At 32.2% G+C, this 23,931-nt stretch overlaps 1 long non-coding RNA gene across 1 annotated transcript; it reads left to right on the forward strand.

Annotated features, from left to right (window-relative positions):
- Window positions 1-23,474, forward strand: LOC150033458 (uncharacterized). Its single transcript, XR_016523909.1, has 2 exons — window positions 1-295; window positions 23,183-23,474. It is a non-coding gene; the product is annotated as an uncharacterized LOC150033458 (long non-coding RNA).
- The last annotated feature ends 457 nt before the right edge of the window (window positions 23,475-23,931 follow it).

The following is a 23,931-nucleotide window of genomic DNA, read 5'->3' on the forward strand; positions in this document are numbered from 1 at the left end:
TGTCCAAAATAGTCTTGTGAAGTTTTTACTTTTCAAAACTAGAACCCTTTCTAAGAACTTATTCAAGTAGTTTTTTTCGGACCTTCTCATCGAGATCGGACCCGAGATTCTATTGAAACGTTACAAACTTAAATTAAATTATCGATTTGTGTGAATGGGTAGAAATACCCTCGATGCTGAAAAGTTTCTATCTTCTTCAACGAGACTGGCATTTTTCACATCTTCTAAACCATCAAGAATTTTTCTTCCAAATTGCACTGCACCTGTTGACTTCAACCCACGGGATAAAGCAGAGGTATTTCACGATTTCTTTCGTTGTTTAGTTAAGGTCTGATTTTTTATTTCAAGAACATGTTAGGGTTTAGAAGATGTGTGAAGAATCTGAGAAATTTGCTACATTTTTGTGTTTTTTTGTTTTTTTTTTCAGAGCAGGCCATTTTTGTTTGTATCTCGATTGTAATAACGATTTTCTAGGGAAATAATCATAATCTCGCTCGAAATTAATATGAATCTCATCCAAGATTGGATGAATTTTGTCTGAGATTCATCTAATCTCTCCCAAGATTAACCTAACTATTAAAATTTTTAAGGGATTATGTGTTCCATCTCGGGACATATATTGCTCGAGATATTTTTTACATTTTACCTAATTTCTGCATTTTGAATTTATCTTTTGGGTTTCTGTTTGACTTATAAATGACATTGATATCAAAAAACCACACGCCTGATTATTCTCTGGCTAATTTGACTTGTTGTTCCCGTATGGGGAATACAGTTTTCACTATTAAAAATAAGTTAACGCCTAGACAGTTAGTTGTATGTGTTTAGGCAAACTGTCTTTGAATATTTTTTGGATATGAAGTTTGTTTTTAATGGGCCTCTATGCTATTATATACATCTAAGGGGGTGGTAGAGGATAGGGAAGACACATGAACTTTAAGCTATTAGGAAAGAAGTTGTCTTTCGAAGAGAATGACCTACCATAAAATCTTTCCGATAAGGAAACTATAACCAATCTGTTGAAATTGCATCTTGATGAGAACATCAGTCTGTCATAACTCACACATGTTGAAACATTCCAAAAAACACCCGTTGAAGAAAGTCAACGCAACAACATAGAGAAAACATAAACTAACCTTGAACAAATATTGTCAACAACAAATCTCTAACAAAAAGATTAATGAAGTTGTGTCCTCTTACGATTCAATAACAAATATCCAATTCTCTCATGACAAAGTTTGAAATTTTAAGCATAGTTATCAATCTCTTCCAATTGCATAAATCATGATTATTTTAGTATATATATAAGACGCACATAAATAATACTTTGAACCAAATGAAAAAGGTTTCAAGTTAAACCTACGAGTAATAACAAAATGCATGAAATTGATTTCAAAAGGATGAGAAATTTGTGAAATTAATCTTAAATATAATTAACTCGAGCTTGATTGATGGTTTGTGATTTCTCTTAAATTTACAATGTTGCTTATTCTTAGAAGGTGTGTTAATAGGAGGAGAAGTAAATTATGTGTTCATGTTTTAAAGAGAATTTTCATATCATTGTATACTTTTCTTAATATATTGTCCTCTTTCGATTGATTCCAAAAGGGAAAGAGTTAATAAGAAAAATTAAAGCATATTGTTGGTGAATATATCATTTGTGTTCGAATGACTTGAAATTATACGTCTACTGATTATGCATCAAGAACATATTTCATATCATACACTACTATAGAATTCATTTTTCTTAGAGTTGTTTGTCATCATATAGAAAAGGTAGAGATTGTTGGCTTTTTTGCCCTTAACCTCAAATTAATTAATTATAATTAATTAATTAATATTTGAAGATAACAAACCTACTCTTATTCACTAAAAATTTTAGTGTTTTAAAACATCCATTGTGTAGAGTCGGGATAATGATTCTAACGTAATTTGAATTACATAATTTTGTTGCGATTAAAGAGCTCAACGATTACAAATTAAGACCTAATCTATAATAATAATCATGCAACTTTGTCTAGATTGTTAGTTATTTATAAAGAAACACAATGGTAAGAATCAAGCAAATCAAATATCCATAGTCATTGAATAGATAAACAAATAAGAATTCTTATAGGGTTAAAAAGGGTTCATCCAAAATCCTTGAACTAAAATATGATTTGTAGGATCCATATAACAACCCTAGAAAGGGTGAATTGGGTCATAGAGGGGCGAATAACGTTTGTTCAAACTAATTATTTTTTCTTCTCTAAGTGAGCACAATTAAACAAGTTAGCAAAGTTTTTGCTAACAAATAATTTAAACAATGGTTTCATATATATGCATTCACTTCAAACTAATCAATAAAGTGACATAAACAAATTCAAGCATCCCATTTAATTTTAGGTTTGGTAGTATAAATATACAAAGATAATTCAACCAACCTAAATAGACAAGTGTGAGAAATTAATTTCAAGGATAAAGTATAACAATTAATTTCAAACAAATAAAATATAATAATAAATTAATTGCAAAATTAAATAGAAGAGAGATAGAGAAGAATACACTAGAAATTTACAGTGGTTTGACGCAATCCAACCTACATCCACTTCCCATACATCTTAGCTCATCCCTACAACTTAATATAGTTAGTTGGCATATTTAGTATACATTACATCTAAACATGTTGATTGATTTGTTTTTTTTGGAGTTCATTTAACATTACTAAATGTGTTGGCTAAGCATAAACATCATCCTCGGATCAACTTTACAATTGGGTGGATCCACTTTCCTTAAGTGAAAGCATCTAGCTAAGTTGCATCCAAAGAATCAATCTCTTTATTTTTCCTTGCTTACTTCAATTCAATTTAAATCATATCAAATTCCTCATTTTTAGCTAAAGAATTGGTTTTGTGAAACTAATCTTCGTACTTCCCTAAGGATCGACCTGGTTTTGCTATTAATACTACTCAATAGTATATGTTGTATTGATCTGTATTATAAAAATTTGATTAGTTAGAACATTCGATAAGTTCACTCTCACCACTAGCTCAATTGCACAAGATATTTCTAACAACTTCGTTTTGTCATTTTCTAAATCTTGAGCTTCTGGAACGTCTCATATATATTTATTTTGGACATTTTGCATAACTTTAATTTTGAATTGCCAAAAAGTTTTGGTTGGGATAAAAAACTTGTTTGGCTTGGGTAGGAAAGATGTGTGAGTCATCCGTGTACCAAAGATTTACTTAAATCCTAAAATTAGAACGAAATTATTCTTATTAGCAATTGTGTCAAACCAATTACATTTGAAGAGGAACACACACTGTCTCTTGATATATTCTAAGTCCAAAACCTCATGTAATACACCATAGTCATTCTAGTCATCATGTTCAGTTTCTTCCTATGCCATAATTCTACTATTCTAAGTATCCCGACGACGGTCTTACTCTATAAAGTGAAAGTGTACTCCATTAACAAAGCAATCACTGTATAAATTTGATTTGTAGACCCCAACATTATTAAGTAAAGATCAGAAGCTTCTTCAATTTCACATGAGTACATTTGCATAGGTTATAGGTTAACATTGCTTACTTGGACAAAAAATTGAATATTCGAACATGAAAACAACACTTACATATGTAATAAACCATTTAGGAAATTTCAATGAGTGTCTTCTAAATAAGTCTAACCTACCCTCTTCCCTAACATAAATCAATCTCAAATATTTCCTATATACTTTATACTTAAAGAACCAAGGATATAAACTTATAATACTCCAATGTGTACGTACTGTAAGATGTTATCTCAAAACAATTGTTCAATACTTACCGATGTGTCATTCATTTTTAGTCCTCAACCCTCTATAGACATATGTTTTGTATAAATACATAAAAATCCCCACAAGTATTGGCCTCGTGAATTGATTCATTGTAACTTGAATCCATATTAAGTCTCAGTTTGTATCTATTGGATACATGGACCAAAAAGTAATGCTTTTGTTATGGAACCCTTGGATGAGATTTATTCCGTACATATTGTTTCAATATTATAAGCTTCTCTTTACAAAATACATCCAACTAATAGCTAATTGGCCCAATAATCTTCCAAAAAAACAATTGTTTCAACCTCAAGAATAGTGAAAATTGCATAAAACATTATTATTTTTTGTTTTATATATCGAGACTCACTATATACTAGTCAATTTTTATGATCGACAAATTCTTTTTAAAATAATACAGTCATACTAGCGAGAATTAATAAACTCATATCCTAGTAAGGTCACGTAGTTTCTTATTAGCTTCAAACAATGATACAATGAACCATGTATAGATGCACCGATTCAAAATGTCTTTCAACAACTCTAGTAACATATCAAACGATTTGTTACTCCAATTATTCAGAATCTTAATGTGCAAAAACCTTACCAAGAAAGTTGAATGAGAAAAATTTTATATAATCAAAGTACGATTGGTTACACGCTACATCCACCAACTCCTTAAAAATTATTTGAGGTATCGCTTGCTTTGATATTCTCAAGTATTTCATCTCCAACATATTCACCATCATCTACATTCTCTTCCTCTTTTATCATGACCCTTGTAAACCATTTAGAAGGTTGAACATCTCATCGTCCTCATTGAGAGTATTAGACTCAACTTAATTCATTGTGAACACCCAATTACCTTTTCCCTTTCTAAATTCAACTGAAAAATGTTAAATTATGTTGGCTAAGATTTAGAGTTTTTAAATGGAAGAGAAGATAGGGAAAATGGAAAGTAAAAAGTAAATTAACAAGAAAATGGCAAACGGTTAAAAAAGAGTCAATAAATATTCCATTTTGTCTCAAAAAAAAAAAAAAATGTCGGTCAGTCGCATTTTATTAATATATATATATATATATATATATAAATTGTTTGTTGTAATTTATGTCTGCTATAACGCATGTTCGCTGTTTTATTATAATATGAAAAAAATTATATAACGAACCTTAAAATATAAAAAATAATTATAAAACATTTACATTACCAAAGACACATAAGAATAGTTGAATTATTTCTATCTGCTATTTCCCATTCTAGTCATTTGCAAACCTTTGAGTGAAAATTTAAATTTCAAAATTAGAGGGAACCAACTTTTTTGGTTGAAAAATCCCACATTAGAAAATTTGGTGTTGGAAGTCTCTTTATGTACTCCAACTTTGTGTTTTGGATTTGGGCCCCAAGGGGTACCCATATTTTGGAGGGATTGAGGAGATAGACCAATGTGGGTTCGGTGGACGTCCTACATGCGTGCCGCTGTCACCGTCCGTCCGGTCCGGTCGTCCACCCATCCCATTCCAGTCGATAACAGTGCATTTTCGATCAGTTTTACTCTTCGTTTGACCGTCCTGCTTTAATAGGGGCCAATAATTGTTAGAGATAGGAATATAGAAAAAGTAACCTTCAAAATATGTGGTGAAACTGAAAATTGTACACACTACTCAGAGAACTTGGGGACATGGATCCAGGTCATTCAATGCAAGTAATTTACCACAATTTCAGGTATTTTGTAATTCAGAACAATGGACTAATTACTGTTTTGGAGCGACACAATTATGATGAGGAAAGTGAGAACTTGATATGACACTGCGGTTAGGAACCAATCTTAGGACACTGCGATTAGGAACTAAGGTAGTATGAGCTACCTTTGTCCCGCATTGGTCAGAATGGGATGACCAATGTGGTACTTAATGACTTAGCTTTCCTACCTCAATAGCTTTAGCTTTTGAGGTGTGGTTCTCCAAGGTACTTAAGTACCTAACAATAATATCAAAGCCATTATTGGAATGGTATGTATACATGTACTTAATTTATTTTGTATCTTTTAGGGAAAAACTATAGATGGTGGAGCCAACAAATGAAGGCATAATTTAATTTATTTTGTGTCTTTGGGATATTATTGACAAATGATATTCGAAGCCAGAAAGTGAGGATGGTCTTTCACCACAATAACTCAATGAGTTGAGAGATATTAGAAAAAAGATAAGAAGGCATTATGTTTCATCTACCAAGCTGTGGATGAAAACATTTTTGAAAGAATATCAGGAGTCTCTACTGCTAAAGTAACATGGAATGCATTGCAGAATTTGTATGAATGAGAAGAAAAGGTAAAATTGGTCTGATTGCAAACACTTCGAGCTGAATTTGATACCATTCAAATGAAAGATGCCGAAACTATTGAAAAAAATTTCAATCGTGTTCTCTTAATTGTTAATCAATTGAGATCAAATGAAGAAACAATCGAAGATCAAATGGTGGTTAAAAAGATCCTTAGAAGCATGACTAGAAGATATGAACATATTGTTGTAGCAAATGAAGAATCCAAAGATTTGTCAACTCTCTCCATCAATAGGTTAATGGGATCTCTTCAATCTCACGAGCTCAGATTGAAGTTGTTTGATTCTACTCCTTCAGAAGAATCTTTTCATATGCAATCCTCCTTTAGAGGGCGATCTGGTGGAAGAAGAGGTGGACGTGGCGGTAAAGGCAATGGACGATCCAACGTCGTAACAAATTCAGAGTCAGAGAGCAGAGGGAATCAATCTTATTCAAATAGAGGAAAGGGAAGAAGTTCAAATAGAGGAAGAGGCAGAATGGTGGTCGTGGAGATTTTTCTCACATACAATGTTTCAGTTGTAGACGTTATGGACATTTTCAAGCAGACTGTTGGTCTAAGAAAGCTAATTCTAATCAAGCAAAAACCACTTTAATGCATGAGCAACAGGATAATGATCAAGGTCTTCTCTTCCTCACATTCAACGTCCAAGAAACAAGCACTAGAGAAATATGGTATCTTGATAGTGCTTGTAGTAACTACATGACAGGAAGAAAGGATATTTTTATATCTTTAGATTAATCTCATCAAAATGTAGTGAAGATTGGTGAGAACAAGAAGCTTGAGGTCAAAGGAAAATGAGATATTCTTGTCAATACAAAAAAAGGAGCAAAAAGAATTACTGATGTGTATTATTTTTTAGGTCTCAAACACAGTCTTTTCAGTGTTAAGTAACTTCTCCTAAGAGGACATGATGTTATCTTTAAAGAGGACATATGAGAGATTGGAACTAAGAATGGAGGTCTCATAACGAAGGTACGCATGACTCACAACAAAATGTTTCCAATTAAAATATACTATGAGAAGCTTGTTTGTTGTGAGACTTTAGTAAATGACTCTTCATGGTTGTGGCATTGTCGATTCGGGTACCTGAGTTTTGACATTTTGTCTCACATGTGTCAACAACATATGATGAGAGGAATGTCAAATATTAAAAAGGAAGATTAACTTTGTGAAGCATGTGTTTTCGGAAAGAATCATCGAAATTCATTTCCGACTAGAGGTTCTTGGAGAGCATCAAAATCTCTCGAGCTTGTCCATACAGACTTATTGGACCCATGAGAACTACTACACATGGAGGTAATCGTTATTTTCTCACATTTATTGATGACTACAGTCAGAAAACATGGATTTATCTGCTTAAAGAAAATAGCTCTACTTTCAAATGTTTCAAGACATTCAAAGCAATGGTGGAAAATGAAAGTAACTTGAAATTAAAAGCATTGCATTCGAATCATGGAAGAGAATATATAGTCTTTGCAGATTTCTTGAAGGAAAATGGAATCAAGCATCAGAAGACTGTTCAAAGAACTCCTCAACAAAATGGAGTTGCAGAGAGGAAAAACAGAAACAAAATGGAACTTGCAAGAAGTATGTTGAAGGCCAAGAAGCTTCTAGATCAATTTTGGGGAGATGCAGTAACTTGTGCTATTTATCTCCTAAATCGAGCTTCAACTAAAAGTGTGCAAGGTATTACTCCTCAAGAAGCATGGAGCGGATTGAAACCAATTATTAGTCACCTAAGAGTGTTTGGGTGTATTACTTACTCTCATATTTCAGATGAGAAAAGAGGTAAACTAGATGATAAATCAGAAAAATGCATTTTTGTTGGGTACAGTGAAAACTCCAAAGCTTACAAATTATACAACCCTGTAAGTAAAAAAGTTATTATTAGTCGAGATGTCAAGTTCGATGAAGCAAAATTCTGGCAATGGGATGCACCAAATAAAGACCAGAATCCATTACTTGTTGACATGAATGGCAAAGAAGATGCTCGAGACTTGGAGCTTGAAGAGACTCAACCGTTGACTTCACCTTCTTCATCACACTCCACAAGTGATGAATAAACTACTCCAAGGAAAACAAGAAATATTCAAGAGATCTATAATACTTCAAGAAGAATACAAGATGATGAACATGCTGATTTTTCTTTATTTGCAGATGTTGATCCTATATACTTTGAAGAAGCAATTCAAGATGAGAAATGGAAAGATACAATGGATCAAGAGATTGATGCAATTAGAAGAAACGAGACATGAGAGTTAGTCAAATTACTAGAGAATAGAAAAGCTCTTGGAGTCAAATGGATCTATAGAACAAAACTGAAGCAAAATGGAGAAGTGCAGAAATACAAGGCCAGACTCGTAGTAAAAGGTTACAAACAAAAGTTTGGTGTGGATTATGAAGAAGTTTTTACACCAGTAACTCGCTTGGAGACTGCTCGTTTGATGTTAGCCCTTGCAGCACAAAAGAACTAGAAAGTTCATCAAATGAATGTCAAGTCAGCATTTCTAAATGGGTATTTGGTGGACGAAATTTATGTTGAGCAACCCCCTGGTTATGTCAAAATTGGAGAAGAAAATAAGGTGTGTCGATTGAAGAAAGTATTGTATGGGCTAAAGCAAGCACCAAGAGCTTGGTACAAACGTATCAATGATTTTTTCTTGAAGGATGGTTTCAGAAGATGTTCATATGAACATGCTCTCTACATCAAAGAAGACGAAAATGGTAATTTCTTGATGATTTGTCTATATGTTGATGATTTAATCTTTACGAAAAATTCAAACATGATGATTGACGAGTTCGTAGAGAGAATGAAGAAAGAATTTTGAGATGACTGATATGGGTTTACTTCATTACTTTCTTAGTATTGAAGTTAAACAAGGTGATAATGAGATTGCAATTTTCCAAAAGAAGTATGCAAAAGATTTGGTGATAAAGTTCAAAATGGAGAATGCTTATCCTGCTAGTACTCCTATGGAACTGGGTTTAAAGTTAAGCAAGCATGATGATAGTAAAGCTTTTGATGCCACCATCTATAGAAGTCTTGTTGAAAGTTTAATGTATTTAACTACAACTAGACCTGATCTTATGTTCTCAGTAAGTTTATTGAGTAGATTTATGACATCACCAAAGAGAAGTCATTAGGAAGCTAGAAAGAGAGTTCTTAGATATATTCTTGGAACTGTTGATCATGGAATCCATTATAAAAGGAATGTGGATAATGTTCTTGTTGGCTACAGTGATAGTGATTGGGGAGGAAATATTGATGATTTCAAAAGTACTTCTGGGTATGTATTTAATATTGGTTCTGGAGTAGTTTCGTGGGCATCAAAGAAGAAGGATGTTATAGCATTGTCAACAACAGAAGCTGAATACATTTCTTTGTCTGCAGCTAGTTGTCAAGCACTTTGGCTTAGAAAGGTACTACATGAATTGAAGTGTCCTCAAGAGAAAGGGACCGTCATGTTCTGTGACAATAAATCATCTATTTCACTTTAGAATCCAGTTTTTCATGGAAGAAGCAAACATATACAGATCAAGTATTATTTCATCAGAGAATTGATCAAAGATGGAGAAGTACATATCAAGTATTACAAGACACAAGATCAAGTTGCAAACATATTCACAAAAGCATTAAAGACAGACTTATTCTTGAAAATGAAAGAGAAGCTCGGAGTTAAGGAAGTCTAGCTTAAGGGGGCATGTTAGAAATTAATAAGCTAGATATATTATGGATAACACATTCCTAGATACATTTCTAATTTCAAGATACATGCATTTCTAGATACATGTAATTGTTCAAGTACGTGAATGGTATGTATACATGTACTTCATTTATTTTGTGTCTTTTAGGAAGTGTCTCTTGAGTACTATATAAAGAGTTCATTTCCCTCATTTGTATGCAAGAGAAAAGAATCAAAATCAATAGAAGCAAATTGAAGTTTAAAAAGAAACTGAGTTTCAAGAGAACAATATTATTCTCTTGTGCATTCTTGAGTTTTGTAAGAGAACAAGTTTCTTCTCTTAAAAGTTTGTGAGATTTAGAGTGAATTTAGAGTAGACTCGTCAATGCTTTCAACAAAAAGTTGATCGATGCTTCAATTGACAACACCAGACCTGCCAGAAGGTGAAACCTAAACAATTGCCATGTTAAAAGCTAAGTCTACAATACTAACAACATTAAATTGTCTCATAAAAACACATGATAAATTCTCAACGTAATTCAGTGCTTACAACATTGTACCGTCTTCTATAATCACATGCTAAACCCTCAATGTGAACTACATTAGTGTCCAAACTTTCAGCACATTCGTTGCTGAGGGGATTTCTTTTCATTTCTTCTTCTTCTTTTTCTTTCAACACCAAAAATCCCTTAACCCATTTATGTTCGTCAAGTTTGAGATTAGACTATCACTAAACACTATAATATTACATAGACCAAAGGTGTGTAATTTATTGTCCAATGTTAGTAATCCAGAGGATATTGAACTGACGACCAAGTGCTTGAATTCAATTACTTCACGGAATTAAACCCTTGGGGTTCACTTGCAAGTGAAGGATGCATCACAAAATAATATTGCATGATGAACAATGTTAGTGCTATGATAAGAGACCTCTACAGATTAGATTTCATATTAGTTTTCCTTCAAAGTTCAATAGGTGTCCTGGCTGAATAGAAATAAAATTTACCTTCAGCGTTCTATAAGAGATGTCGTTGGAAGGAACTTTAGCGGCGCATTCACTTTTAAGTGACCAGAACATTTTTGGCACTAAGAGGGACAATCCAACTGTTATAGAGGAAAGACAAACAGGCTGAAGAAAGTACGAGAGAAGAGCTCCTGATAATGAGGGGAAACCATGTCAGTTAATGCATAAGCATTTCTACATTACAAAAACAAACCATAAGACAGAGTCCCTCAGATAGTGATGTGCAAAAAACTATTATGAAAGAGAAAAGATATATCAATACGCATGTGCAGTAGCTAAGTCAGAAATTATATAATCCAAGCATGCTCAAATAACTCACAGAACAAAAGATAACAGTTATGAGTTATGACTAACAATAACTCACACAAAAACGTGCTTTGGCAGTATATTGGCTACTAAACATGAAATTTGAGGCTGAAATTTAAGCAAGCTAAATGCACTTCAAATCACTAACTTCCATTTGACGTTGTGGTAGTTAATCCATACCTTTATCAAACAAACATGGTGGTGCATTATCAGTCCTAGGTTCAACATCTATTGTAGTCGACGATGACTTTTTTTTTTCCTTTTTGATAAGAGAATCTACATGGTAACTGAGATATGTATAAATGCAATTTCCAGCACTTTCCCATGACATATTTTCTTTCAGCTCCATCCTCCTCATCTGATTGAAACAAAAAGTTGTTTACATTGTCACACACCATCTTTTTGGTTTTGTGATGTTCACAAAGAGAGTCAGATTGGGAAAAGGATAATGTGTTAATAAGCTCATCTCAAACAGAATATCTCCAACTTCAAAAGCCCCTGACATTGACAAGATAAAAGCCAAGAAACCAAAAGCCCTCAAACTTATAATTTATCACTTACTAGAGACCAAAACAAACCAAATCATAGATCTCTAATTATGAAAAGATAACAAGAAAAGATAAGGAAAATGGACAAAAATGACCTTTTTGGACTTTGATTTTTGTTTTTTTTACCTATTTTTTAAAAACAAGTTTTTTTAATAATTTGACAATGAAAATGATGTCAGCATGGAAAATTTTAGTTGTACAATTACTCTTTTGCCCTTTATTAAATTCTCACTTTCAATTTTAACGGCGAACCTACCAATTAATTTACCAAAAATTCTCCATCACAAAAATTCATTTATCCAAAATTAATTGACAAAAAACTATTCACATTCCAACACAAAAAATTATCCACCAAAATTGATTTGTTTACAACCTCACAAAAAGTTCTCTTCACCATATTATCTCCATAACAAAAAGTCTTTCGTCAAGTCCAAAACTTATATTTCACGAAGTTGTAATTTTGTACACTCCGTAATAAGGTATGTATATCCTTTTGTATGTATCTAATAGTTCGATAATTTTAGGGAAAGTTGACAAAAATAAATAACATTTTTGGAGTTTGATTTTCCATATTAGAATTCATTTGCTTGTATTTATGCTTGCTTGGTTGATTGTTTCTTTTCTTTTTTTTTTTTTTTCCCTTGCATTTGATAGTTATAAAAAAAATGAAAAAAAATAGAATTTTTTTTCTTTTTGAAGATACCCAGTCGAGCTTCACCGAGTAGAAAGGAATGAGTTAGAATTACACGGTCGAGCTTTATCGGGTACAAAATAATTGTTGAAATAAGTTTGATACCTGGTCGGGCTTCATCGGGGTGAAGGAAATTGATTGAAATCACCCGGCTGGGCTTCATCAAGTCTTCATCGGGTATGAAAGAAACTGATTGAATCACCCAGTCTTCTCGGGTATGGGATAGGAACCGGGCTAGGACTGGTCCTGGGCTCGGTAGAGTTAACCCTAGCCCGGTCAAGCGCACATGGAAAATATGTACACTGTTTTATGGCTGGGTGGACAACCGAGTCAATTTTGGTTCTTTTTAGTTTTAGTTTTTTTATTTTGCTTTTTCTTTAACTACATTAATACATTTTTTTATAAACTATAGAAAAATGTCTCGTGTTTGGATTTATTTCGATGGCGTTTGGAATGAGAAGGAGAAGGATTACGATGAAAGAGAGTTGCAGGGGTTTGACATTGAGGTCGGCACGAATGAATTCCTTACCGAAGTTTATAACATAAGTGGTATAATTTCAGATGAGTATAATCTTGTTATAAGATGTATACTTCAATTGTGATCCAAAGCCCTTACATTTATAATTCAGAGTGATAAAGATCTACACACATTCTCCACTAGGGGTGGAAACGGTTCAGTTTGGTTCAATTTGGTGGTCAAACCGAACCAAACCGAATTTTCTAATATGTGAAACTTAACCGAATCGATTTATTGGTTCAAACCAAACCAAACCGAATCGTATATATGTGATTTGGTTCGGTTTCAAATTCGGTTTTGCCATTTTTAAAAAATCTATGTTATATTTTTTTTAATTAAAAAACGGTTTGAGTCGGTTCGGTTTTAAATTCGGTTTTATTCTTATATATATATATATTAGTTAAAAGCGATTCGGTTCAGTTACAAATTCGATTTTCGAAATTAAAACCGAATCGAACCGAATTAATTCGATTTCAAATTTTCTTCAAACCGGATCGAACCACATTTTTCGGTTTTACTAAGTTTTCGGTTCAGTTTTTAGAAACAACTCGATTTTTGTGGTTTGAATGATCACCCCTATTCCCCACGTGGGAAGAGGACTCAGTAATACCTATTTACATATCCATGTTTCCAAAATGTTCAAGTATTCAAGGATTTCATCCAAACAAATCATGTATTCGATGAACTGAAGAAATATCTTCAACATCTAGGCCAGTAGATTGCAAGATGGATAGTCCATTTTCCTCCACATATTTTAATCCATCACTTAATTTGTCCACTAGTAATTTGGTGACTCATACCTAGGGGATGATATAGACCAATGTCAATATTTCAATGATTGGTCTTGGAGGGAGGAGGGTGATGGAGAGGAACATAAGATTAATACCCACCATACACCTCATGTAGAAGAACGAACAATCGAAGACTCTGGAGGTTCATCACATGTAATGGGTCGTGACTTGTCACATCCATCTAGTAGCACAACCAGGTCAGTCTTATTCTTCTGAAGAAGTACAAGTTGGTGACATATTTATATCTAAGAAGGATTTAAAGATGCGGTTATCTATGTTAGAAATTAGAGTTAACTTTCAGTTTAGGGTGAAGAAGTCGACCAAAACATTATACAAAGTTATATGTTTAGTTGAAGAATGTAAATGGAGACTTTGAGTCGTTAAATTGAAAAATTGTGAAATATTTAAGATCTCTTAGTATGACAATGTCCACACGTATAGAAATGAAATATTGATTTACGATCATAGACAAGCTTCTAGGACATTTAATAAAGTCAAAGTTTGATGACATTAGTCATTCATATAGACCGAAGAACATTGTGAATGATATAAAACAAGAGTATGATGTGAGTTTAAGTTATGGCATGGCATGGAGGGCAAGGAAAGTGTTGGGGATGATGCCCTAAAGTCTTGTGTCCTGTAGTTTGTAAATACAGTTTGTACGAATGCTTGTAATGTATAATATATGATATTTTCTTCACTATTTGACTTTGCACATTGGATGTTTTATTTGTTTTACTACAAACCAATAAAATAAAATCTCTGGTTTTCATTATGTAACTTAAACATGTATGTGGTGACATACAAATGGATCATGTCTTAAGAGACAACCAAAATGGTTTTTAGTATATGGATATAGAAGGGAAATCTTATCCTGGTAACACTACGAATGTGACCCGCTTTGTAGAATAGTTACAAGTGTTGTGACTTGTTACAGATGGTCTGATCCTGATCATTCATGTGGGGACATGTGAGCAGGGGCGTCGTATACAAAGAGTTTTTATAAGACTTGACCACGAAGTGTTAACGTCTCATTATATAACGCCATTCATGACAGAGACTTCACTTTACTAGGATGACCATAGGTAACATGACCTCAATCCTGAGTGAGTTAGAAACTCCTGTCATTGAAGGCGGATCTTTGATTTGTATGGGTGTGAGTGGCCAGGTCGCCGACTCAAACCTGCCACTTTGGGGATTCGTCTAATTTGGGAGCTGGGAATTCAGCTACACAAGATAGAATTCACTCCTTCCCCGAAGTAGGGGTAAGTAGATAGATTGCACTCTTAAGGGTTGATCCTAGATCTTGAACGATGTGGCGCCACACACCTTCTCATGACCCGAAAGGTGTTCACACATAGTAGAACTATGTTGTATTGTTCATTAGAGAGATCAGTAGTACTTAAGGAGTTAGATGTAACTATAGGGGCAAAATGGTAAATTGGCCTAGTTGTACTTACGAGCATTTGTGCAGGGTTATCGTAATCATGATTGGTTATATCCAATGGACACAAAAATATATCTGTGGTAAAAAGAGTTCATATGTCAGTCTTTATGTGGAATGTTTGGCAGTTAACTGATGGTGGATCTCATGGCTAAAGAGTTTAGTTAGCTATTTACGTACCGTTGGAGCTTCGAGCCATAGGTTCATAAGGTCCCCTTGGTAGCTTGAATATAAGTTGAAAATCATTAGATTGAAATGTTCAAATTGACAAGAGAGGGTTCGATTATATGTGATATAATTGAACTGGTTAATTATATATGATATGATTGACTTCATGTATGAGATACATTAATTGGAGGACATTGGATATAAATATGATTTATATCTAGTGGAGGAGAAAACACTATGGTTGATATATGATTTTAAACTATAGGTTAATAAATATAATATGATTATATTTATTTTTATTAATTGGACAATTATGGGATAATTGGCCGCCGTTTTCTCTGTAACCATACGTTAGCCGAAAGTTCATTTGGTTTTCATAACTGAAGAATAAAATGAAAATTGTTTTCATTTTTCAAAAAACACGGGTTAATTGCTCACGAAATGATTGTATCCTATCGCTTAGTGATTTGAGAGACTATACAACAATTCATTTTTTACTAGACGGTCGCTTACATGCGCGCATTTCCTATTAAACGATCGCTTACCTTTTCCTAAACGATCGCTTAGCGCCAAGTTTTTACTAAACGATCATATAGATGATCTATTGTCTTTTCCTATACGATTATGTACTTTATCTAAACGATCAAGCACTTTGTTTATATGATAGACTTAGCTTTCTCCTACTTGCTTGATTGTTGTATACGATCTCATTTCCTCCTCCCCTCTACCAAATCCGAACAGAGCCCACTCTTTGGATTCTCACTCCGAAAATACTAAGGGTTCCAAGTGGTGGTGTCGTCCTCATTCTTCATCTGTTTGTGTGGAGTCCGTTCATGGCAGACGACCAGAGTTTTGCTGAACGATAGCTTGTCGTTCCAGCGAGAGCGAGAGCGTTCGTTCGTGGAGATAACAAATTTCTACTGAAGAGAGTCTTCAACTGATAAGTTCTCTTGTTCTATCTCTAAGCATGCCGGTAATTTAGTAGTTTGATGCATATCTATTTGTTTGAATGTAAATGTGGTAGTTCTGTCACAATGTCCTTGGAAAGATCCACTTCCGCTCAGAGGTACTCTTATATAAGAGTTCCTTCAAGAAGAAGCTTTAGTGTTTGTTTTGGGGGTCACCAGAAGAATCCTACAAGAAGTTATCTAAATTTAGTGGAGCCTTACAATTTGAAAATCATGGTTCAATATTTGAATATGATCTGTAGGAAGATAAATATTTCAAGCACGTCTTCATGGCTCTTGGTGCTTCCATTAGGGGGTTTCTGAACTGCATTCGCCTTGTTTAAAGCCTAACATTTGCATGCAACTCTTTATTATTGATTTTAATTATAATTTCATTTATTATAACACTTATAAAAAATGAAATAATTAAAACCAACTAAAATTGCAAGTTAGACATACATAAGTTATTTATAACAATTATAAATTAATCTAAGGTAGTGTCATGCTTCATGCAATATTCATTCATTACTAATATATAACTTTTATATAAACAAGTAATGAATTAAACTTTAGCATACATTCCATACAAACATTCAACCTTATATTATAACATTTATAATATAAATTATGCATGGATATGCTATAATACATGCATACATATATTATAACTTTTATATTATATGATGCATGAGCATACTTTATGTAATTTAAATCATGCATACTAATATATTATAACACTTATAATATAAAATGATGCATGAAATGAAATGCATAACCTGTGGTGGGTTTTAAATCCATAACTGCCTCATCAAGTGTTCAAATAGAGCTTGAAGAAATCATGTTAGAAAATTCATCATAAACTAAAGCTCACGCATGACACCTCTTAAAAGTAAAACATCCTTAAAACTTAACAATACATGCGTTGGGTTTATGAGAAAAAACATTCCATGAACTTATTCTTCATAAAACTCTTACACATTTAACTCTAACTTGTAAGAAAACTTAAACATGTTTGAGTATTAATTCATATAAATCATGCTTTTGAAAAATTTATCAACATACTATATTTAGTCATTTTCGAACATGCTATGACTTGAAAACTAGTAAAAGCATTATGTTGAAATATGTCAAGAGTTAGAATCCACTCGCACTTAGTTAGCTTCCTTCCTAACCTTTTAAGCCTTGAGTATCCTTAGGCCAATCCATAGTTCATGTATTCTATGACATAGTTGGCCGCATGGTGTCTATTTGGACGCATGGTCCACTCTTGGATGCATGGTAGGAGTTGATGTTCAATCTTGCAGCCACTGCTGCCTCAACGCCAACCCTTTCTGCTTCCCTTCATTTCCCAACACTTATATCATCATTTATAGCTAGAATTAGAAAAAAACTTCCTTCATTAAATTTCCTCCAAATTTGAGCCTCTAAATCCTTTTCTAGAGCTCGGAATGGTCCAAATACCTTGGTATGCTCTAGAGGCTGCAAATTTTGACCTTCATCGAGTTCCTTTCACTTTTGGGCATCTTTCTGATCAAATATTATCATATCAGCCCAAGATTATATTACACACTTATAGAACTTCAAGATAGTTAAAAATCTTCTTCTTAGCACAAGCGAAATGCTCACACCGCTTGCTTCTTTCAATCCTAAGTCAGTTGCTTGCTTTTTCATCACCTAAATCCCAGGTTCAATGTTCAGAATATATAACTCGAAATCTATTCATTAAAATTAAAAACTTCCTTCTATGAACTTCTTATATATTCTTTTAAGTATATTGCTCAAAATTTGAGCTCTTAACTCTTCTTAAATCACCCAGAATTCACCAAACATCACAGACTACCCGATTGAACTCAAAATTTGCACTATCTTAAATCTTCTTTGATTTTCAATATCATTTCGTGAGAGTTTCTTTTCAGTAGCCCCAGATATTTATCCTCTCTCATTCAGCTTTCAAATAGCGGTAGAATCTCCTAATTTAGCTGAGTAAAAAGGGTCAAACCGATCTCTTCTTATCAACCCATATATATAGAAAACTCTGCATAAATTCCCAACCTTTATATTTTGCCACCTAACCTCCCTAGTCGTTTTTTTCCTCAAATTTGGCTAAGTCTCATGAAGCCACCTCATGCTTCAGTCATATTAGGTGTCTTTCACCGCCCAAAACTTTACTTCCAATGCATAGAGGCTTGCTTCAACACATGGATGTTCCTTTGATCCCAATGCATCACTAGGTTTCAAGCTCTTCAATGCATGCCTTGTCTCCATACCAACCTAATTCCTATGGCAAGCCATTCCAACGCATGGCTTGCTTCTTCCTCAAGTCCAACTCCTCGAAATGAGCTTTCCTTATTTCATAACTTATTTTCTTGGTCCTTCAATGTATGGTAGCCATCCACACATCGTTATTACCTATCTTCCAACGCATGGAGCTTGTTTGAGGTGTCTTGCATGTTCTACTTGACCCTACTTCTTAGGTATCCTTTACTGAATGCATGATGCATCAATTTTACCCTTTCTAGGACTTCTTTGGACGTATGGTAGCCCTTGCCATGTGTTTAACCTCCCATCGTTTCCTCCTTCCTTAGTTTTTAAACTCCTCTTTAAAGCATAATTCCTCTACATGAATTCAAAGCATAGTTCTTGTGTTTTTCATTGTGTATTGCGTTCAAGTAGACTATTTTCCTTAGGGTATGCATCCATTTGACCTTCCTTGGAGTTTCTTGGTGTAACTACTTCCCAAGTGGTTATCTCATGCTTTGCCTATGCTCTAAAGATGGCATTCTCCATTCCCGAACTCTTTGATTCCTACTTATGCATTGAGCTCTCTCTTGTCCATGCCTTCAACGCATGGATGGCTTTTCCTTACTTTTGCTTAGCTTGGCCAACCATCTCTTGTCTTCCCTTGTCCATTACTCCATTTGGCCTACTAATCTAGCTCAAGGTGTGATGCACGCTCCTCAATTGGAATACCTCCAAAGCATATCGTTGCCCCCTCTTGGCAACACTTAGCAAGTTACTTCCATGCTAAGTATCTTAGTGTGAATACACCTCATAAAGCATGTCTATCTCAAATTAACCAACTCAAACCTTTCTTTTCACTCTCCCAAGGTCAACTCCAACCTTGCTTCCAAGCATCTCAGCAAGTCTTTACACGTCACTCAACCTCGGAGAATCTTATGGAAAGGTTTCAAGGATTACATATATAGTCTACCAATGATAAAAGCGTTAGTCGTAGACTTCTATCATCAAATAAAGTCTACAGAAAAACATAAGTAGTCGATTAAGTCTATTAGTGATAACCTTCTATCATTAACAGTGATAGAATCATATCAACGATATACTTCAATTATAATTGTTGACAATAATAATTTTCTAATATTGATACAAAATTCGTGATAAACTATAATAATTTCCTAATATTGATACAAAATTCATGATAAACTTGTAGACTTCATTCATAGTCCAAGGTCTATTATAATGGTAGACAGTAACTCTTATAACTACTAGATTTCATGATAAGAGTTTGTCCATCACTCATAGATTTCATTCATAGTCCAAAGTCTACTAGTGACAAACTCATATCGCTTGTTGAAGTCTATCAATGATATGAGACAATAAAAGTAGAAACTTAATTAAAAAGAAAATAGAAACCCAATCAATAGAGGCGGGCTACCAAAAAAAACATTACAAAGGCCAAAATCAGACTAAGGTTATGAGATAATTAGAAACTCAGTAGATAAAAAAATAAACTTAGTTAATAAAAAATGGCTAAATAAAAAAGAAAAAAAAACCTATGAAGACCACTGTTAAACTAAGGATGTGAACTAATAAAAAACTTAGTTGATAAAAAAAAACAGAGTCAAATAAAACATACATTGAAGCCAAAAAAAAACATAGTTAATAAAAAATGGTTGAACTTATTAAAAAAATGAATAAACATTGGAGAAAAAATTACAAAAAAGAAAAAAAAGTAAAACATGCACAAATAATTGGAAAGAAATCGATTTGAACAAAATTTGTGTATTATGGTGATTTGGTTTGAAACAGTATAAAAAATTATCAAGCAGAGTCTAATTAAATAAAAAGTGAAAAGTAATGGTTGAAATGTGGAAGAAAGCATAATTATCCTAAAGAAAACCAATCAAAGATGAGAATAGAAAGTATTGCATGTGGTGTACTTAGTGGGATATGAATAATTTTATGCCAATAGTTCATAATTTAAGTGGCAATAATGTCATTAGGAAACATAAGTCATCCCCTTCTCTAGTCATAGCCATTATATGTTACTTTATTTTAATTGCATCTTATTTCAAGATATATTTGAGTTAGTGGGTCTATCTAAATTCATATCCAACTTGATTTTATATTTGATATTATGTCTCCTAAAATATATAAACGGTTATTTGATCATGTATTAAAGTTAGATATTATAACTTAAACTATCAAGATTTATATCTTTGATTAGAGTAATAGGACATCTTGAATTTATAACAATAATAATAATAACAACTATAAAGTTAGATATTTCTTTACATTGATTTTGTTGGGGGAAATGAATATATAAACGGAATAAACTAACAAACTAATTACATCTCAACTAGAGACAGTATATTCATTATATAATATTCAAATTCAAATGTAAGTCAAATGATGTAATAAGACTTAGATATGAAAATAACTAAAGACTTCAAAGAATCTCAAAATTTTTGGAGATTCAAATCGTAGTCGAGGCACGCTTTTGATAAACGTTGTCCCGAAGACAATTATTCGTTCTACACGAGCTAAAAGCGGACTACAAGGATTATCTCAGCAGGATATAACTAATTCCGGTTAATTACAACCTCGAACTACTTGGATCTTGCAGAACTCTTGGATACTTGCTCTCAACTGAAGACAAAATCAAAAGAAATGAGAGAATTCTTGAATTTAGAATGAGATGCTAAAAATGAAGAACCAAATTGCTATTTGTAGGCTAATAACTTAGTAACTCTCCAAAATACAAAATAAAATCAAATAAATACAAAAATTGATACATTTGTCAAATTTACCTCAATTGAATTGTTACTTGATCAAAATCAAACATAACCTATTCAAATTAAAGAAATTACAAATCTAACTTTCATATATGTTACGTTTGTATATGAAACATCATTTTAATTTGAAATTTCAATCTAATTTGAAAATTTCTAAATAATGAATTTAATCTATACAATTAAATTTATTTTTATATTTCAAATATTTACCAAAATTTCACTTTCTTTCACTGTATATCTAACAATAGTAAGTCCTACTTACGACCCACGAGTTTTAAGTATTAGAGTTATCATATTTCTAAGTTATTATTTTACGACTCACATGATGGGTCTGTTAGGCATGACCACACCATAAGAAGCCTCTAGTTACGATGCAACAGTAAAATGTATTGAAGTCAAATTCATGGTCAAATCATACAATTAACTAATTAAGTATAAAATAATAATTAAATATTACTTAATCTAAATTAACAACTACAATATATTATATATCTTCTAATTCTCCTCATCAAATTAGAGGTACAAGAAACTTGAATCGAATTAGTTTTAAACGATTCACATTGATTTTTACTATCAAACTAATGGTTCATTTTTTTTTACCTGAACTAAAGTGAACATATCGATGTAGGATATTTGATTCTTTTTATTCTCTCAGCAATTTTCAATATTTGATTCTTTTTATTCTCTCTGCAATTTTCAATTGTTGCTTCACTTCGAGGTGTTCATGGATTGAGTTAAGTTGGGTTGAAGTACTTTTTAGACTCAACCTAAATATTCTTTAAATAATGAATCTAACCCAACTCAATCATGAGGCATTTGGTTCGGATTATTTAAGCCATTTAATTTATTTAAAATTTTGTTCTAAAAATAAGTAAAATATTAATTAGTAAAAATCTTATTTAATTATCTTAATATATTGAATTAAAATTAACAACTCAATTTCAATTTATATCATGAAATTTTCTTTTCAAAGTGGTAAAAAATTATGTTTAGGAATTAATAAAAAATAAATTATTAAAAAATTTCATGAAATTAAATAAAATTAAAATAAATATATGCATATATAATTATATCATATCATAAGTAAAAAAAACTCTACATACTTTTAAAATTAGTTAATAATAAGTTTCGGTTGGTTTAAGTAAACTTATTAACCAATTCAATTAATAAAATTTTCATATATTTAAATCCGACTCAATCCAAATGAATTAATGATGCAACTTGAATTATATGAATTAGGTATGATTGATCGATTTTTTGGATCATCCATTTTTTCAACACTCGTAGCTTCACTATGACCGTTTGTGTACACATAACCAGTGACAGCAATTCTCAGATGTTAGATTTGGTGGATTTAGTGGTATTAGTGGTGATCAATGGTTGGTCGGTCGGTCGGTGAATTTTGTTAGTTTTAATCTTTTCTTTTGAAGAAACTATTTCTTAAATCATCTATTCTTAAATAAAAAATTTTAATAAAATTTTTTTAGGGACGTTTTTAAATATAACAAATATAACAAATATTTTCTCTTTATAGCAAAAGTACAAAGTGTAAATATTTTTCTATTTACAAGAATTTTCATTTTTTTAATGGAAGGAGTAAGCAATGAAGTCATTAAACCGCATTATTTTCTTTTAATTTTATTTTGTCCATATAATTGAATAATTCTACATTTATTTTAATTTAAATGATTTATTTAATATTTGAAATGAAAATTATAATTAATCATCTATTTAAATTTTAAGTTTTATTTGACAATTTTACATTTATTTTAATTTAAATGATTTATTTAATATTTGAAATGAAAATTATAATTAATCATCTATTTAAATTTTAAGTTTTATTTGACAATTTTACATTTATTTTAATTTAAATGATCTATTTAATATTCTAGTAAAGGTTGATGCCAAAATCCGGATGGAAGAAAGCACATCTGATCTTGATGTGACAATAATGGTAAATTTATAATTTTGGAAAGAACGTGACCTACAAGATGAAAAGATCTGCACACCGACGTGATGTTTGCGACACATGCTTTCATACTTAAGTTATAAAGTGTATCTGTGTAGCAAATAAATAGTTTGAGTATAAGCAATGACTTATTTCTTTGAAGTTTGATCATGTATTTATAATATGTCTGTTGACTTAATTCTCTTCCATTAAGGTTTTTGAATTATCTTATCCTACTTTTTTGGACTAGATCTTTCGTGAGTATCATCATTTCTTTGATGGATTCTTTGGGTTGTGGTCAAGGTCAAGCATCGTGGCATGGGCTATGTCACTTTCCTTTCTCGGGTCTTACCTTAATGAATCCTATCAAAAGAGTTTTTATTTTGTTTGTTACGATGGATGAGTTGTGGATAAATATTTTTTGTGAGAGAATTTAGATTAACATTTTAATTTGATTTGAAAATGGAAAATTGAGTGTTGTAATTTGGCCAATTTTACTGTAGAATTTAAAGTGTGTTTGAATTACAATTTCAAGTGTTTAATTTAAAAAAAAAAAAATCATTTTTAGAGAAATTAAAATGTTTGACAACCACTAAAAATAGCAGTTTAAATATATTTTAATCATTTTTTTTTTATCAAAAGTGTTTAAATAAAAATGATTTTTTAGAAAACATTTTTTTCTTGAGTTAATCT

This window comes from Benincasa hispida, chromosome 10 (genome assembly GCF_027475165.1).
Source record: "Benincasa hispida cultivar pf3 chromosome 10, pf3_genome.v1.1, whole genome shotgun sequence".
Classification (NCBI taxonomy): domain Eukaryota; kingdom Viridiplantae; phylum Streptophyta; class Magnoliopsida; order Cucurbitales; family Cucurbitaceae; genus Benincasa; species Benincasa hispida.